Source organism: Sminthopsis crassicaudata, chromosome 3, assembly GCF_048593235.1.
Source record: "Sminthopsis crassicaudata isolate SCR6 chromosome 3, ASM4859323v1, whole genome shotgun sequence".
Taxonomy (NCBI): domain Eukaryota; kingdom Metazoa; phylum Chordata; class Mammalia; order Dasyuromorphia; family Dasyuridae; genus Sminthopsis; species Sminthopsis crassicaudata.
Window position 1 is genome coordinate 176416598 of NC_133619.1, and position 13665 is coordinate 176430262.

Genomic DNA, 13665 nt, shown 5'->3' on the forward strand with positions numbered 1-13665 from the left:
TATAAAAGTCTAACATTCATCCTGATCCCAATCCTACTACTTTTGATGACAGAATTTGGAGTGGACTTTGATCTCTCCTTTGATTTTCAAAATTTCTAATTTGGCATTTAATTGGGCTTTAAAATTTTTTTTTTTTTAGTTGCATGCCCAACTCATTGATCTTTTTCTCTGTTTTATTCATGTAAGCATCTAGAGCTATAAAACTTCCCCTAAGAACTGCTTTAGGTGTCAGCTAAGACTAGAATATGGGTCTTCTGACTAATGGGTCAATGTCTTTGCATTATATCAGTATTAATGAAGAAGGGCAGTGTCCTTAGAGAAGTTTTTTAATTGATTTGGAATACCTGCCAACCAAATATAATATATATACATACATACATACATATATATATATATATATATATATATATTTGTTTAACAAGTTTTTGAAGATGCAGAGGAGAAAAAAGAAAAATTATTTAAAACCTAATCTAATCTCAATTAAATCATGATGAGCCTTGTAAAAGTTTCAATGAACTCTGATTTTGTTTGCCATATGATGAGGATCCTATAGAAACTTCAAAAACGCAGAGAAAACTTTTAAGCAAAGTGACTGTGAAGTTTACAAACTTCTATTAACCTAGGATGATGGATTCATATAGTTTTCAAATTTATGTGACTCCCTCATTCTAGGTTCATAAATCACAGTTTTAGAGATGGAAGAGACCTCTGAGGTCTAAATCAATCAATTCATTTTAAAACTGAGGAAACTGAGCAGAAAAGTTAAGTGACTTGACCAAAGTCATATAGGTAGAAGAGGGGCCAAAGCTGAGATATGAACTCCAATCTGTAGATTCCAAATCCAGCCCTCATTCCATTCCACCATTCTGCCTTTAAACAAAAATATTAGAAAATAAAATAGATTTTTTGAGAGGAAGTAAACATTTTACTATGGTATTTTAAAAAGGATTCATGGCTAGCTAAATAAAATGAAAATCAGCTGCATTCACTGTAAGCTGCATGCATACACAAAACTGGTGCATGAGTGATTCTTATGAAAAATAAATAAATTGACAGGTCAAGATTAAAAAAAATGTTTTCAAATGAAGAAAAACTGCTCAATAGCTAAACCATGACAAGGCAGGAAACACGTGACTGTGTGGGATACAATCTGTTTGATAAGCACATGTTGCTTGATAAATATGATGTAAAATACCAGACCCCAAACTACAAAAGAAACATGCAAAAACAAAAAATATCTTTGTCCACTGACCAGAAATGAATATTGTCTTGAATAAAATGAGGGTTAAGTTAAATTAATTCTTATAAGTTAGTAAAAATGTAGAAAAGAATAAGACTAAAGCTTTTTTTCTTTTCTATTTTACTATGATTAATGAAAGCTGCAAAGAGGCAGATCTAATCCTGGATGCAAAGAAAAAAACTTATTAATAATGAGAGCTATACAAAAGTAGAATGGGTTTACTTATTTTTGCCAAAACAGGTTCTTGTCTGGAGGCAGCCTGGACTGGAGAGCTTCTTAAGTCACATCAGCAAGGATTTATTTATTAAATACTTAGTATGTACTAGGCACTATGCTAGAATCCCTTTCTGATTCCATTCTACTGTAACTTTTTTTTTTTTTAATGCCTTTAATTCCGGTTTTTTAGTACCACAAAAATTGACTATTTTGCCATATATATCAAATATCTCTTCCCATCTTTGGCTTTTTTGGGATATATACTCAACAGTGGGAAGATTATTGGATCAAAGGGTGTAAGTAGTTTGGTAACTTGTATTAATGCTAATTAATCAGTCCAAAATGATTTATATCTGTAATAAGAAAATACTAACTTTATACCGCTGGTAGATCTGTGAACTGGCCCAAACATTCTAGAGAACAATTTGGAACTCCGCCTAATGGGTTATAAAATTGTGCATACCTTGGGATCTAGCAATATAAGTATTAGGGCTATGCTCCCAAAAGATCAAAAGCAAAAGGACACACACACACACACACACACACACACACACACACACACACACACACACACACACACACACACACTTCTAGTAGTTCTTTCTGTGGTGGCAAATAATTGAAAAGAGAGAAGATAGCCATTATTTGGGGAATGACCGAATAAGGTGAAGTATAAGACTATGTTAGAATATTATTGTGCTAAAAGAAAAAATCAAGGAATGGTTTCAGAAAAAAGTAGAAAAACTACACTATTCTATTTTCTTATTTCTGGGAACTCCTATTGCAAATATAATCAACATTCTATAGTCTAGGATTTCTTTTTTAAACTTTTAACAAGTATTAGCCTTGTTCTGTTCAATCAATTATGAATTCCTTGGGACAATCTATTTTAAATTCTTTATAACTTCCAAAGCAAATAACATAATGCTCAGCATAAGTAAGGCCTAACTTAATAAATACCCAACTGATTTGGAAGGCTAAAGGCATGGAATGTGATAGAAAGAAAAAGTATATTTAGAGGTCTGAATTCCAGGCTCTGCTAACCTGTTACCCTGTATGATCCAGCTCACTGCCCTCCTGGTGTTCTGGTTTTATAAAATGATTAAATCTTCTATCTAATGATCTAATCTTCATTTAAGAAATTTTAAAGTATACATTTGAGAAATTTTAGAAAATAATTTTTAAGCTTCAATTGATGATTTCATATGTATGCTTTTTTGCATTCACATTAAAGAATTTACTACCACATAACATAGATTTTATATGTAATTCAATACTTTATGTAATACAATATTTACATATAATATAAACTTTTAAATACACTATAGATTTTTAGAAAAGGCTCCTATAGTAAAAAAAAGTGAAAATTCAAGCACTTTTCATGCTTGCAGGGAATTATACAGTATTTTCCATATATGAACTCAACACTTCACATATGAGGAAAGTATCAAACTACAATCAGCCCTAGTTTTTGCCTAAGCTTGTTAAACTTCAATTTTCAGTGTATTATTCCAAGTAAGTCCTTCACGCACCACTGGAGAAACTTCAAATATAATTATGTATCACACTCCCCAAATTGGCAATTAGTGGTATTTAATGATCAGTTAATGTTTTCAAAATAATTTGTTAAGTAAGGTGATGGTAAACTTTTGATCCAGAGCAGCTGTTAACAAAGTATTGCCACCAGCTTTCATAGCTCTAACTTCAGGCAAGCCTGGGAGTTGGCTGAGTACCTGTGTATTTCCAAGTCACTGATTTCCATTTATGACAAAGAACAAGGGATAGATTTTGTATTTTGCAACCAAGACCCGGAGCTTGATAGAAGTGAAACCTTTAAATAGTATACCTAGAATAAATCATTGACAGGGGAAACATTTCTCCAGGACAACACAAATAACCTTTCTGTGCTCAGACATGTTTTTTTATGTGTGGGAATATGTACACCCACATATACATGAATATACAACCAAGTTAAAAGTCCTTTAAAGAGCACAGCTACACCTCCAACTCCAGGTGTCTGTTCTAAGTGAAGGCTCCTTGGGTGGATTGTGTTTTCTTGGTTACAGGCATTAACCAACATGCTTTTTTCGGATTTGCAGAAAGAGGTTCAAACCACAAGGCATACTATTGTGTGTGGGTTCAAGTTCAAACTCATGGGGTGAAGAATGTGGGAACAGATCACCATAATTCTTGAAACAAACAACAAAAAAAGGGGCAAGCCATGGAGACATGTTCTTTGTGAAAAGCTATAAAAAGAAGGCCATCAAGATGGGAAGATGTTTCCTCTGGGATGTGCCTCTGAAGCATGCAATTGGACCCATGACCACACTTCATCATATTCCTGACACATCAATTTGACTAGTATCATCTACCAGATTTATTAACAAAAATGCTTGGATTGTTGTCTCACCTTATAACCAAAGGTCACCAAACAAATCACCACATTCTCTTGAAAAACTCATCAGAAAACATTATTAATATATTTTTTGTTATAGCGTTTTACTTCAGGATAAATGCATGGGTAATTTTTTAGCATTGACAATTGCAAAACCTTTTGTTCCAATTTTCCCCCCTCCTTCCTTGCATCCCCTGCCCTAAATGGCAGGTTGATCAATACATGTTAAATAAAAACATTATTAATATTACATGTCAAAAATATACCAGCTACCCAGAAACTTTCCTTTTCAGAGAGAGACTGAGTGGCCAAATTGTCCATTAGACTTAAATCTGATAAAGGAAAAGAAATTCATGGTGGCAGAATATGTTACCTGGTGATTACAGAAGGCTGACCTTGTTTGACTCCAGGAAAATCACTCAGCCTTTTAGCTCCAGGTAATTCTATAAGACTAAGGGTTACAGAGGAGTTGCCAATCTGCACTGGTAGATTCCTCATCAGAAATTTCTTTCACTAATGAAATCATATGTCTGGACCCTGCCCACCTCCCCAAATTGTTTAAAACTGGTGTAGAGGGAAGACTGAGTGCTGAGCCTAAAGTGAAGAAGATTTATCTTCCTAAATTCAAATCTGGCTTTAAGCAGATCATCTAACCTAGTTTGCCTCAGTTTCCTCAACTGTAAATAAGGTGGAGCAGGAAATGGCAAACCACTTCAACATCTTTGCCAAGAAAATCCCATGAATGAAAATGATTGAACAAGAGGAAAGACTACTGGCATGGATTATAATCCAATTACAGGTTTGATGTATCAGCAATGCCTTCCTCAAGTCACTTCATCTTGGAGTTGCCATTGTCTCGGTTTATCTCTAAAGTTTTCTTTGTGTTCTTAAAATTAGACTATATTATGATTACCAGAGGGGAATATGGCTATCTAATGATGAACAAATGATATTTATCAAATGAGCTTAAGTTTCAACCTGGAAAAGGATCAATTAGTACAATCTCTTGTTTTACAGATTAGGGTAGGGAAGAACACAGAAAGGGCATTTAGATGGCGCAGTGGATAGAGTACCAGCCCTGACGTAAGGAGGAACTGAGTTCAAATTTGACTTCAGAAACTTAACATTTCTTAGCTGTGTGATCCTGGGCAAGTCACTTAATCCCAACTGCCTCAGAAAAAAGAAAAAAAAAGAAGAAATTAAATCACTTTAGGCTCAGCACTCAGTCTTCCCTCTACAACAGTTTAGAACAATTTGGAGAGGAGGGTAGGGTCCAGACATATGATTTCATTAGTGAAAGAAACTAACCACAATGGTAGTAATGAAGGAAAGGATCTGAATCCATGTGCTCAAGTGCCAATGTAGTGAAGTTCCATTGTATATGTTGCATGACCTCCGACTGAAGGATGGCCAATAAAAGATGGGAATGAAAAGAATGGTTCATTATATAATACATAACTAACAAATCTAAAAAGAAGCTGATTGCAGAAAGTTGCTATATTTCCTCATCAAATTATGAACCCTAAGCACCATAAAAAATAAAGAGGTAGTATTGCAGAATCATGAATAAAGGATTGTTCTTTGAGCCAGGAAGGTCTTATTCCAAATACTACCTCTCTTAACTTCCCTACACCTCAGTTTCCATATTTGCAGATAATGTAGGTAATAATACCTATTTCAAAAAGTTGTTTTGAAGTTCAAATGAAATATACATTCAATTCAATAAACATTTCTTAAGTGCTAAGGTTGCCAAGCATAGTGCTAATTCTTGGGGATACAAAAAGAAGCAAAACACAACTCTTGATTTTAGGAAGTTTAATGGGGGAGACAACATGCAAACAAGTTAAGTACAAAAAGAGGCAAAAGACAGATCTTGCTTTCAAAGAGTTTACAATTTAATTAGGGGAAACAACACAGATAAGAAATAATTGACAGAAAGAAGGCACTGGAACACAGAAACAAATATGACAAGTTATATACTGGATAAATAAATAATTGACAGAAGGAAGGCACTGGAATTAAAAAGGGTTTTGGAAAAGGGTTCCTGTAGGAGGTAGGATGTTAATCTAGACTTAAAGGACACCAGTTAGAAGGTGAAAAAGGAGAACATTACAGATATGGGGCACAGCCAGGGAGAAAAGGTTTTGCAAACTTTAAACTGATATATATCTAAATGTCTACATGAGTATATTGAGTTACAATATTGAGTTACAATAAAGATATATCAGTGGTGGTTTTTTTAAAATAATAGCTAACATCTTACACAAATAAAGTATTTAATAATTTATAGTATTAAGATCTTAGATTTAGACGTAGAAGGGACCTCAAAGCTCCTTAGTAAAACATACATTTTACAGACATAAAACTGAGGCCTGAAGAACTTGACTTATCCAAGATCACAATTAAATCCACGAACTCTGGCTACAAATCTAAATTCCAATCTAGAGAAAAAGAAGAAGCAATAATCAGACCCATTCCCAGCTCTAAAGGTTTGGCAATCAATCCTTTTCACAAGTCATCAGGTTTAAAGAAGGAATAGCCTGGAGCATAGGATTTAGAATCCTAGGCATCTCCTTTTCAAATCTTGGCTTTAACACTACCTCTAGGCAAGTCATTTCACTTTTCTGGGACTCAAGTTTCCCCACCTGTAAACTAAGGGGATTATTAGTCTCAATGACCTCTTGAGATTCCTTTTCTGTCTTTAAACATATGATACTCAAGTCCATGGAAGGGAATTTTGGGTATGCTGCATTTTAGGGCACAGATGTATGCCAGAAAAGATATGGCTAAATTTCATTTCTGTAAATTGCATCATGTAAAGTTCATCAAGGAAGTTCTTTGACCAAAGGTATTTTATTTTTAGTCATCTTGTTAAGTGAATAATTGCTTCCTAATGCAATTATTTTTTTCAAAACTAGATTTTCACATGTTAATTGGCTTAAAGTCAGATAAGCACATATCATATTGAATCCCTGTAATGCTGCCAAATTTAATTCCATTTTGCTCTACCCACCTACCATGCACTTCATAATATCCAAATATTTGATATGTTTCCTAAAATAAACTTTTATTTTAAAAAATCAAAAAGTTCTTGGGCATGACAGAAGAGAAAATAAAAGCTTGTTTCATACATTCCAAGACGAGTAGAGACGAGAATCAGCAACTCTGTCTGAGTACTGTGGGCAACAAACATGGTTCCTCTCCCTTTCCTGGAATTCAATGGTATGTACTCAAAATCTGCCCTTTTCTCTCTTCCCTCAATTTGGCACTACAAGCCATGAACTTTGGATCTACTAAGCTGTCAAAATGTGCCTCTCATACCAAAATTTTTCTCATCAGGTCATTGAAATGTTCACCAACTCCTATGGAAACAGTAAAAAAAATTGCTTCATTTCTGAAATCTGAAACTTTGTTTTGTTTTGTTTTCTTTTTTATTTCTCTTTGCTCCCCTAATTCAGGCACAGGTCATTTCTGATAACAACAAACAGTTACATCTATAAAAAAGTATTCTCAAACTTCGGCTAAAGAACATCCAATTGAACAAAATTTCAAAAGAATGGTATAGTCCATATGTTGGATTTAGTTGTTAATAGGAGTTAACCCAGATTTCACAAGAAAATGATATAATTTTACTTTTTGAATTATTCTGTAGAGTCACAACAAAGAAATACACAGCAAGTAGAAGAACTTAAGTGTAACAAAGGAGAAGACAATAAAAAAGGATTACATAGTCAATAATAATTCCCTTCTAACCAAACAAAGATTATTAATTTACTGAGTAAGATATTAAACAATCTACAGAATAAAGAAGAGAGTTTGACCTCAAAGTAAAATGTGGATAACATCTGAGCTGGTGAAGGATACAATATATTCGTCCTTGGTGAGAGGAGCCACATTAAGAGAAAATGACATTTGATAGAAACAGAAAATATGTATAGAAGAATTGCACTTATTTAACATATGTTGGATAACTTACCATCTAGAAGAGGAGAAAAGGAGAAGGGAAAGAGAAAAATATTTGGAACACAAAATAAGGACATGAAAAAGCCTAAAGTCATGTCCTAATTACTACTGGGAGGTAGTTAGCATTTAAAAAAGATGGTGCTTATACATATTTATAATCTCATTTGATTTCCCAACAACTCCACAACAGTAAGTGACATTATCCCCATCTAACAGATGAAAAGAGGGATACAGGATGAGAACAGCTAATTGATATAGTGAACACAGAGCCTTGAGTTAGGAAGATCTGAGCAGACAAATAATAGTTGTGTGATCTTGAGCAAGTATCTTTCCTTGCCTTAATTTCCTTGCCTATGAAATGGAGATAATAGCATCTACTTTCCAGAGTAATTTTGAGAATCAAAGGAGATAATCACTGTAAAAGCCTGTCATATAATAAACACTAGATAAATGATAGTGATGGTGATAAGGAGAAAGAGGAGGAAAAGGATAGAATTTATCAAGTCATACAGCTAAAAAGCATAAGAGGCAGGATTAGAACTCAGATTTCCTGATTTTAAATCCAGCAACCCATCTACCATGTCACCAAACTGCATTATTAACAAGCTATTTTTAATTATAGTTTCTTATTTGGTTCAGTTTCTATGATTTAATTGGGTTGGATACAGGAACTCTATCAATGAAGGTTTATCATTGTTCTGCAAATGTGTTGGAATGAAAGATTGACTTTCACAGTTATATTACGTGTAAAATAAGGAATTTGAACCCCTGATGCTGGCTTTCTATCTGCTATACAAATTTTCCTTTCAGCAAAGCTCAAATTAGCTTGTTTCTCCTGCCTAATTATTTAGTTAATTATTTAATTTAATTATTTCATGAATTCAATTAATTGAAGATGAAGTTACCCAGTATTGAAATATAGCATCTTGATGCCTCTTGTTCTTATTTAGGAAAGTACCCTTTGGTCATCTCGGATTTGTAACAGATGACATTTTGGTCACACCCAAAGTTCAGCTTTCCAGGCCCCCTTGTCTTTCTTTCTACCTACTTTCTAATGAAAACAAGACACACATTTTATAAACTTCAAACCTTTTATTTTCTTTCTCAGGTCTGAGATCTCTTTAGGAAATGTTTTACTATTTCTTTATTTCTCTAAACATATTTTCAGAGGACAGTTGGGACTCAATGTGGATCATAACATTTTTTTGTGTTGTTATTTATTTGTTTTTTGTTTTCTTTCTCTTTTTTTCTTTTTGATCTGATTTTTCTTATGCAGCATGATAATTGTGGAAACATGTATAGAAGAATTGCACACATATATTGGGATTACTTTCTATCTAGGGAAGGGAGTAGGACGAAGGGAGGGAGAAAAAAAATTGGAACACAAGGTTTTATAAGAGTAAATGTTAAAAATGATCTTTGCATACATATATTTAGAAAATAAAAAAGTTATTATTAAAAATAAATAAATTCAAAAAATAAAGCTCTCCAATATGGGGAGAAAAGGAAAAAAATTCAAAATAAGAGAAGAGCTAATAAATGATCATTTATATAGATTGTTTCTTCTCACCTCAATTTTCTGTATAAGGGAATCAATTAAAAAGGCACAAATAACTTGTAGTTATATACAGAATAGTCTAAAACTAAGATTTCTTGATATATTTTGGGGTCTTCCCAAAACATCGACTTGCAATCCTACCATAACTCCCCTTACCTGCTATAGTAGCATTAACTGAGTTAAAATATAATGAGAGCTTTGCAAATTTTAAAGCACTATATGTATGCTTAGCCATCATCATTTTTGTAGGGATTCTTGTTTAATAAGATAGAGGCTGAGGGGCAGCTAGGTGGCGCAGTGGATAGAGCACCAGCCTTGAATTCAGGAGGACCTGAGTTTAATTCTGGTCTCAGACACTTAACACTTCCTATCTGTGTGACCCTGGGCAAGTCATTTAACCCCAACCTCAAAAAAAAATAAAAAATAAAATAAAATAAAATAAAATAAAAAAATAAGATAGAGGCTGAATTGGATGATGTTTCTAAGATCTTCTTCAAATGAGAGATTTTAAAACTCCACAGTTCCTTATCTCGGGCTTAGAATCATCCTCATTCCCAACTCCCTGTGGTTGTTGTTGTTGCTGCTGCTGCTCTTCTCATTCTCTCAGTTTCTGTTTCTCTCTCTCTCTTCGGGTCTCTCCCCCCCCCTCCTCTCTCTCTCTCCTCTCTCTCTTCTCTCTCTTCTCTCTCTCGTCCATTGGGTAGCTCCATAGACAGACCACATAAGCAGATTGTAAATCAATGCCATTCCCATTTGGCACTTGTTTTTGCCCTTCCAAATTGACATTAGGTCCAGGCCTAAATGGCAATTTAGTTCCCATTTGCTTTTTCTCTTCTTCCTAACATATGTTATAAATAAGTATATTTAATTGTTAACTTAGTCAGCATATATATCAAAATTAGAATGATGCAGCAAAGATTAGCATGGTTTCTGCACAAGGATGACAACCAATTGTGAGAATTACTTTTCTTGTTTTCTTAATGAAGCAGAGAAGAGATAGGAGGGAGATAAAATGACTCTTCATTTGCAAACAAATAAGATATAATTAAAATAACAGTGCATTCAGATTTTTTGTGTTATTTAAGTTAAAGAAACAAAGGCATTTTTGAACATTTCTGTCTAATGGAGAATTTTAATAATACATATCTTTGGCTAACTTTTTCATAATGATATACAGTGAAAGAAAAGTAGCTAAACTGATAACCTTCAAATTAACGGAAATCTTGGTTTTTCTGCAGGTCATCTGGCTGGATTTAGATAACCACACTTCATAGTATCTTTGGAGGTTGTATCTGAATATTCATAAATGTTTCCAAGAATTCTAACTACCCAGGCCACATGTTGACTCCTAAATTAATTGTCCTTTTCAAAGTGCTTCCATGGCAACTATAAAGGTAATGCCAGCTAAAAGAAGCAGCAGAAGTCACAGAGATGCACAACTTTGGAAAGCAGTATTATTGATATTATACCAACAAGTATTTATATGGCACATGAATTTTTTGGAGGAAGAGACTTGCAAATAGCTATTTTACTCATAGTCTTTGGGCAAATAATGCATTAAAGACAAAGTTAGTAAAGAATATGAGATAAACATAAGAGCAAACTAACTGTTTTCTGGGTAGAAAGGTGCAGGCAGGACAATTAGGACCCCAGATTTGGTACCATTAAGGGGTTCTTAGAGATCATCTAGTTCAGTCTCCTCTTTTTTACAAAAGAGTAAAACTGTGACCCAGAGGTCAAAGAGATCAAAATATCAGAGCTGAAATCTGAACCCAAGACTTTGGAGTCTTCATCTAACATTCTTTCTATTTCACCACTTTTTCCCTTCCCCCTCTAACAGCCTGCTGAGACAGCTGGGTGGTATAGTGGATAGAGCACTGGGTTTGGAATCAACAAGATTCAGTCATGAGTTCAAATACATCCTTAGGAATTCACTAGTTGTGTAGTTGCACACTAGACAAGTCCCTTAACCCTGTTTGCCTCAGTTTCCTCATTGCCAAATGGAACTGAAGAAGAAAGTAGCAGTAAAATAACAATATCTTTGTAAAAAAAAATATATATCCCAAATTGGTGTACAAAGAATCAGTTATGAATGAAAAGGACTGAACAACAATAAGGACTTCTTTTCTTTCTTTTATAACAGATTTTTATTTTTCCAAATTCATGTAAAGTTTAACATTCACCTTTGCAAAATTCTGTGTTCCAAATTTTTCTTCCTTCCTTCTCTCCTCCTCTCCTAGACCTATGTGTAATTCTTCTAAACATTTTTCATATTTGACGTGCAAGAAAAATCAGATCAAAAGAGGAAAAAACATACACAAAAAAAGGGAAAAAAAATAAGCAAACACACACCACAACCAAAAAAAAAAAAAAAAAAGGTGAAAATACTATGCTTTGATCTAATTAAATTTCCATACTTCTCTCTCAGGATGTGGATGACTCTTTCCAATACAACTCTATTGGAATTGCCTTGAATCACTTCATTGTTGAAAAGAACCATGTTCATCACAATTGATTGTCACATAATTTTGTTGTTGCTGTGTATAATGCTCTCCTAGTTTGGCTATGTAAGTCTTTCCAGGCTTTTCTGAAATCAGCTTACTTGTCATTTTTTTATAGAACAATAATATTCCATTAACTTCATATACCATAAATGATGGGCATCTACACAATTTCCAGTTCTTTACTACTATGTTTATATTTCTCTTCTGAATCCTTTAAAGGTCCAAACTTTTCCCACTTTTAAATTGTGAAGCAACTTAAGGAGATCTGACTTAGGAAAAATCATTATCAATAAAATAAATAAATAGATGAACAAACAACAAATAACTTTTACAATTATCCCCATCTTCTGTGATACTTCCACAATTACTTTCATAATATGATCAAATGACATAATATTTGTAAAAGTGCTTAGCGCAGACCCTGGCATGTGGTTAGCACTAAATAAATGCTTGTTCTTTTTTTTTCCTTTGTCTAACATTTAGCTCCCTAGTGTACAAAATGGTGAAGTGGACAGAGTCTAGGACTTGAAGGTGGGAAAACCTGAGTTTGAGCCTTGTCTCAGATAGTCCCTACCTGTATGACTCTAGACAAGTCACTTAAATTATTCCATGTCTTGTTTCCTCATCTGTAAAATAGGAATTATAATAATGACAAATATAAAGTGCTGTGAAAATCTTTAAGCACTATATAAATGCTATTAATAATCATATTATCAATTATCCTACTGAATATAGACTCATAAAATAGGAGGAAAGTATTTTTGAACTGGATAATTAAAATTATATCAATTAAATTGAAGTGGATAATTAAAATTCTCAATGAAGGTGTTATCAGGAGTATAGCACAAAGACACTAGTAGGATCAGATGGGGACTAATATTTCCATAATCCAGGTTACTATTTATGTGGGAGATTGTAAAGCATGCCGTGGGGACCACTAGACTTGGAATAAGGAAAACTTGGGTTAGAATTTAGTTGGTAGTAATTGTTTTGCTCCTCTGAGCCCCATTCTATTAAATGGAAATAACAAGACTGGTACTACTTGTCTTACATAGTTATTGTGAGGCTCAAGCAACATCATGCATGCAAGGTCAAGTGATTTTGGGTTTTTTTGCATGTTCAGCTTTATTCCATACTTAAGCAATCCACAAAATCATCATTAAGCCTCATAAATCCTTCACTGTGATCTTATTCTATATTTCTTTTGTCCAACATAATAATTAACTACTAGTCACTACTTAAACACTTATTTTGTAATAATGGGCTAGGACACTGTCATACAGCCACTGAAAAAACTAGACAGAGGATATGCTTTTTATAAATGCTATCTGATAGTCTCAATGAAAAACTCAACATTGCAATTTGCTCTCTGGTGTTTCTAGAACGTTACAATTTCAATCATTCTTAGAAGATCATAGTTTTTTAAATTTTTAAACTTTTCAAATGTTCTTTTTGCCATGTGGTTTAAGTCATCAATTTTCAGAAAACTATCCCTTCAGATATAATAATTTGAATTTCTCTTACTAATACACTCCTGGTTCATATATCCTTCATGAGGTTCCCTTTCTCTAGATACTAGTTTCTCCTGCATAGCTGTCCTTGATTCCCCCCCCCCCCCCAACTCCTTCAAGAGCTATTAATATTTATCACAAGAACCTGAGGAATTCTGGGTTGTCTGTTCCAACTCCCAGGCACATATCTGAGGTCTACTAAGTTTCACAGAATTATAGATTTGCATTTGAAAGAGGCTTCAAAGGCCAATGAATCCAGCTGTTTCATTTTACTAATC

The 13665-nt window shown here is 33.8% G+C and overlaps 1 protein-coding gene and 1 non-coding gene across 4 annotated transcripts in view; one reads left to right on the plus strand and one right to left on the minus strand.

The window, feature by feature from the left end:
• LIMS1 (LIM zinc finger domain containing 1) overlaps nucleotides 1–13665 on the minus strand; it is a 200385-nt gene that overhangs the window by 81894 nt on the left and 104826 nt on the right. The window lies entirely within an intron of this gene.
• On the plus strand, nucleotides 10241–10347 carry LOC141565185 (U6 spliceosomal RNA). Its single transcript, XR_012488878.1, has one exon. It is a non-coding gene; the product is annotated as a U6 spliceosomal RNA (small nuclear RNA).